Source organism: Paramormyrops kingsleyae, chromosome 4 (assembly GCF_048594095.1).
Source record: "Paramormyrops kingsleyae isolate MSU_618 chromosome 4, PKINGS_0.4, whole genome shotgun sequence".
In the NCBI taxonomy this organism is placed as follows: Eukaryota; Metazoa; Chordata; class Actinopteri; order Osteoglossiformes; family Mormyridae; genus Paramormyrops; species Paramormyrops kingsleyae.
Window position 1 is genome coordinate 39,557,235 of NC_132800.1, and position 6,000 is coordinate 39,563,234.

At 37.4% G+C, this 6,000-nt stretch overlaps 1 long non-coding RNA gene across 1 annotated transcript in view; it reads left to right on the forward strand.

Annotated features, from left to right (window-relative positions):
- LOC140588850 (uncharacterized) overlaps positions 1–4,343 on the forward strand; it is a 32,380-nt gene extending 28,037 nt beyond the window's left edge. Inside the window, exon 3 of the long non-coding RNA XR_011990055.1 lies at positions 3,119–4,343. This is a non-coding gene — a long non-coding RNA (uncharacterized lncRNA). The remainder of the gene's footprint in view (positions 1–3,118) is intronic.
- The last annotated feature ends 1,657 nt before the right edge of the window (positions 4,344–6,000 follow it).

A 6,000-nucleotide genomic window follows, 5' to 3' on the forward strand; every position in this document is an offset into this window, starting at 1 on the left:
TGAAGCGCAAAAATAATCGGTGTGCATCGTTGTATGTGTACTGGACAACACGATTCTGTCATTAAAAACGCCCCACCTTACTTCCGTGAAAAGTTATTAAAGCTAGAAACTTGTTTCGAGATACTAAGTCGCAATTGCGAGATATAAAGTCAGAATTCTGACTTACTAAGTCGCAGTTGCGAGATTCCGTGGCTAATATTTTTTTTACTACCTGGCGGAAACGGGCTTCCATAGGTTTCCATAGTATACTGGTAACACGATTCTGTCATTAAAAACGCACCACCTTACTTCCGTGAAAAGTTATTAAAACTAGAAACTTGTTTCGAGATACTAAGTCGAAATTTCGAGATAGTTATCTCGTTATTTCGAGATAAGAAGTCGAAATTTCGAGATAGTTATCTCATTATTTCGACATACTAAGTCGAAATTTCGAGATAGTATCTCGAAATAACGAGATAACTAAGTCGAAATTTCGACTTAAATTTTATATAATTTTTTTCTCCGGTGGCGGAAACGGGCTTCCATACTATCCACTCTGTATGTGATGTGTGTATTTTAATCTGTTATATCCAGTGAATTTAGAAAGCATTCAGACCCATTGATGCCCATGTTATTGCTTTGTAGATTCAATTTGAAATAGGTAAAATTGACATTTTTGTTTGTTAATCTAACCCATAATGACAAAATGAAAACATCTCACAGTAACATGTACAGGAAGTGAAGAGGTTTGAATGACTGTATTTTTAACATTAACGTTATTATCTGTCTGTCTTAGTGCCTACCAGTCAGAAATTTTGCATCTGGTCTGATGCAGAGACCAGGGCTGTTAGGAGACACTTCAAGAACCACATCATGAAAGCACATTTAGCTTCTAAAATGGAACGTGAGGCCTACATAATAGCAGAACTTCCAATTTTAAAAAACTGGACAGTCCAGAACATTCGGGACAAAGGTGTAGCTTTTAGACACCAGGCAGCTGAATAATTTATATGAGTTTGAGAGCCCTGAACTGCCTGTAGGTATTACTTCAAAATATTTAGTTTAATTCTATTATGATATTTCAAAAATCTTGTTAATGTGTTTTAGTGAGCTTATGTCCAGCGTCCTTTTGGCTTTTTTGAGCTGTCGGGTGCTCTGCCACAGCACACGACAAGAATGTTGTTTTCTGTCACAGTCTCAACCACTTATTTCACAACTTACTCGTCACTGACAATGTAACTTAACATGAAAATGTAGTTCAGATTGCTTGCGCTGAGTTGGGGAATGAAAACGGGATAAGTGAGTTTTAGAGTTAAGAAGTTCCTGAACGTACACAAACACTCTTGATATGAACAAGGGAATGGTTCACATTTAGCGTAGCTGCCATACTTCAATCTGTAATGACCTCTTTTGTTACAACTGAATGCACAATACTTGCATCTCCAAATCATGTTTGCTTTTCTTTGGTCCTTACGTTTACCAGTGAGTTAAAATTAAATTTGGGATTACATAGTGTCTGGAAAGTGCCCTCTTTCCAAGCCAGCCGTGGTGAGGTCCAATGCTGCTCCTTCGTGTTTATATTTGTTTTAATGGCCTAACTGGCTTTTAATGTATTGAGTGTGGTAATTATTTTATTTTCTATGTGCAAGTGGGTGTGTGGTCTCTGGTGTAATGAATTTATGTGATGGCATTTGCTCACGCTGCCCCTACAGGTATTAGTCAATCATGTTCTAGAGTTATTTTTGGCCGTGTATATTTGCTTCATAGTACATATACCCGAGAGGCAGCAGTTTGTTAAGGTCAGTTCATCTAAACAGCAGGGAAGAAGCATTTCTGCAGGTCTCATAACTAAGAGGCTTATCTCCTGTATATTGGGTAAGACGTACATCCATATCTTTTGCATTCTTGTGTAATATATATATGTATATAAAAACATTTTCCTGTTATTTTGATTTGAATGGGATACAATTAGGGACACCCACTAAATATAGCATTCAAAATATACTGTATTCAGAAAGTTTTAAAGGATATTATATTGTGAGAGAAACTGACTAGAGGGATATTTTGTAATCAGCTTTAAAATGATATCTTTGTGCAACTGATGCAAGAGTACCTGGGTTTTAGGCAGCTAACACTCAAAAATGTAAGCTTAGGAAAATTAAAGATTAATCTTGGTGTAGCAATATGTGCTTGAACCTTGTGCTCATAAGACTGAGCAGAAATGTAGGTTTGAGAGCAGAAATGTAAGTTTAGAGTGTGCTTGATAGACAGAACAGAAAAACCACAAAAGGCTACAGTCAAGTGGGGGCTGCTTGCAGGGGGCCAGACCCATAAGATGAAGGCTAAACAAAGTGTATGTGTCCACCCCAGCCAGTTTAATCTGGTTCTGGGAGGAGATGCAAGCTATCTGTGTACCACTATTAAAAGGATGTTAACTTAAATTTCGGTGAGCATTCCGCAGTAACGTTCACCAGAATGGTAGTTCCTCCCTGAGCGCAGTACTAAAGCATCGTCACAACCCAAAATACCATGTGGGGCTGAATCTATAGCTATATGTACATACTTCATATGTGAAGTATTAGAATTAAAACACCTTTGGGCTATTCTTGATTGAGGTAGGGATCATTTCAGGTCCTTTTTTTTTTTTTTTGTTTCCCTTTGAGTTTATTTTTAGTTTTGTGTGTTTTTGATTTGTATTTCAATTTGTATTTTTACAAATATTCATAATGTAAAATTTTTAAGAAGAAAGAAGCCATCAAATGAAAACACAGAGCACACAATTATTATGCGTAATAGCAAAACGTTAATAAGACCTTCTCTGACCTCTTTATAAACATATCTATGGTGGCAAGTCAGGCATTCGTTTAAATTCGATCAGCTCATCCCTTTAGACTGCGAACCGGTCCTAGCCACGCAGGCCGTTTTTAAATTAATTGAAATTTTCATATACTGTATATACTGTATATATATATAAAAGATATGAATAAAGTTATAATTTATTTATATTGTTTATATTATATAATTTCATTAATTATAATTTTGTTTCATATTTGTTAAACTAGTGAGATGAAACACCCTGTGTACTGTTGTTTGCTTTGCATTGTTTACTTGGGCTCCATGTTGTCTCATCTTATTTCAGTCTCTACAGCATTTAAATCCCTCACCCCATCATGGCAAATGTGATGTTGCTGTGTTTCCTTCTCCTGGCGGTCGGCCTCGTGTCTGTGACCTCCCTGCCCTCAGACACCATCAACAATATCGATGATCTATTTCAGATCTTTGGACAAGAAACATATGGTTTAGTCCTCCTCTCCTGGTTTTCCCAGAATGCTATTTTATTAGACAATAATGGCATGAGGGAACAAAATCAGGGTACTCTTACTACGGAAAACTCTTACGGGTTTCATTACTTTAGAAATTGGGAATATCTCCTGGATTCTCTACAAAACCAGGAGGGCTGTACTTATTATACAGGAGGCAACCTGCGGTTCCATAGAACTCAAGAAAGTCTTCGTAATTATGTCAACAATAATCATTTGAGTGACGTAAACTGGAATTTATGGAATCAGATTAACAGTCATCGGATCATCGTGAGGATTAACCCATTCAACTACATTGACGAAGTGTACATCACGCAGCACCACAATTACGAAACAAACTTGAGCAGCTATAACCCCAGCTGCACCTATCGTATTGGCATCCAGCTCATCAGAGAGATAAGCAATATGTGCCCCTTAGATTTACTAAGCAGACATAGGAATTATTATTCAGAATAAAGACAATTAAATCATTAGGACACTTAAGAAGCTGATGTGAACTGTGTAGAGACTGACCTTGTAATCTTTAGAGAATGTAGACCAATTACTGCTGTGCACATTGTGACAAAAAAGTAAGAATGAGCACCTTGTGTTGGCTTAGAAGTTTCTGTATCTATTAGCTATTTTGTTAGCCTTTGATGTATGAATGTGTACTTTATTAGTGCTGCAGCTTATCACTATGGTGAAGGACATATAGCTGCTAAGGTTTCCTACTGAAGGAAGAGATTCGCCTGAGTTCACCAAAAGTTCACGGCTGGGTATTCAAAAAAAACTGAGTAGAGATGGTCACGCCACCGTTATGTTCAGCCGAGGCACCAAACAGCAAAAGAGATGATTGACAAACATCATATAGGGGTGTGGATTAAGGGAGAAAACAATGATGGTGAATGGCTGAGGAAATGATGATGCTTAAGTGACGAGGTATTGTTACACAATAAGAAAATGTATAAAAATTGGTGTAAAACAGTGTCGGACACACTTGTAAGTGTCCGGCCTTGGTTGTAACTTCATTGTTGCAATAAAGGCTGAATCTGAATATCTACACAAGTGGCTCCTGACTCCTGATTGGCAGGGAAGAAAAAAACCACAACAATAGCATCATGTTATTGTTTCAACGTTGAATTATAGTTAAATGCGTTGAATTATGGTCAGTGTTAAATTATCAACGTTGAAACTGAATTGATTTTTGGTCAGATTTTCAATATGGAGAAATTGATGGTGGCAAAACCTTGATTCAATGTTGATATAAAGTGAAAGATTGAAGATCAACATTGTTTCAACCCTTTTGCCTGATATGGAATCAATGTCATTTCAACATATGTGTGCTATCTGGGTAACTATTTGACTATATGGAGCTGAAGCAACATCATAATGACCTTTCTTGTGTTTTAGCAGTTTTGTTGGCATGAAAGGATCAGCTTTTAATCAATCAGTGTTACTGGGGTAACTAAGGTGATTAGTTTCTAAACTCAGGATTAATCCATAACTCCAATTTTCCCCCACAGTCAAAACACATGCTGAGGCTAATTGGAGTTACTAAATTGCCCATATGTGTGCATGTGTGAGTGACTGGTGTGTGAGTGGTCCCCCATCCTGGGTTGTTCCCTGCCTCGTGTCAAAACTTCCAGGATAGGCTCCGGACCCCCTGCGACCCAGAAGGATAAGCGGTTGGAAAATGGATGGATGGATGAATGGATTAATCCATATACAGTATAACCTCTGGTCACTAACATTTCCGAACACATACAAATCGGGTTATGATCAAAATGTTTCCCAAAATTTCGGATCTGTTCATGACCACACACTCTGATAGCAAACAAAAACACGTACTGATGGCCAGTTTCCCTTCCAATTCGTACGCGCCAATGATTTTCATTTCTACTGGCAACCTTACTAAAATTTGGATTTAGCGAGAACTTTGTAACCTGGATTAAAATTTTATACAGTTCAACTTAAGCCTGCGTAAAAACGAATGACCAAATCTCCCCAAGCTTCATTCTCAGAAGGGGCACTAGGCAAGGTAATCCACTTTCTCCATCACTATTTGCTATATATATTGAACCATTGGCAGCAGCAATTCGGAAAAATAATAATATCAAAGGTATTCAAACAGCAAATATAACACATAAAATTAGTCTTTATGCAGATGATGTGTTACTTTTTCTTCAGTTCTCTCATGGAGACGATAAGACTCATAGATAAGTTCTCCTCCATATCAGATTACTCTATTAATTGGAACAAGTCAACTATTCTTCCAATATCTAGTGACTTCCAGTCCAATCCAACTATCCCACTTCAATCTGGGAACATTAGATCAAGATCAAGATTCTTTATTCGTCACATGTAGTTATAGCTGGTACAACATAGAGTGAAATGTGTATCCCTGGCTGAAAAAAGTACTCTCCGACTGTGCTAGACATATCAGAAAATGAGAGGTAAGAAATAAGTACTCAACAGAGGATAAGTATAAAATAAGAGAAAAAATTATCTGGGTATTAACATTTCTGCCAAGCTGTCAGATCTGACGCGATTAAATCACAGTCCTCTGCTTAAAAAGATAGAAGATGACTTTGCACTGTGGAATAATCTGCCCACTTCACTTTTGGGAAGAGTAGCAACAATCAAAATGATGACCTTGGTAAAAATTAACAACATGTTCTCAATCTCCCTCCGCTGACTTGGTTCAAATCACTGGACTCCTTAA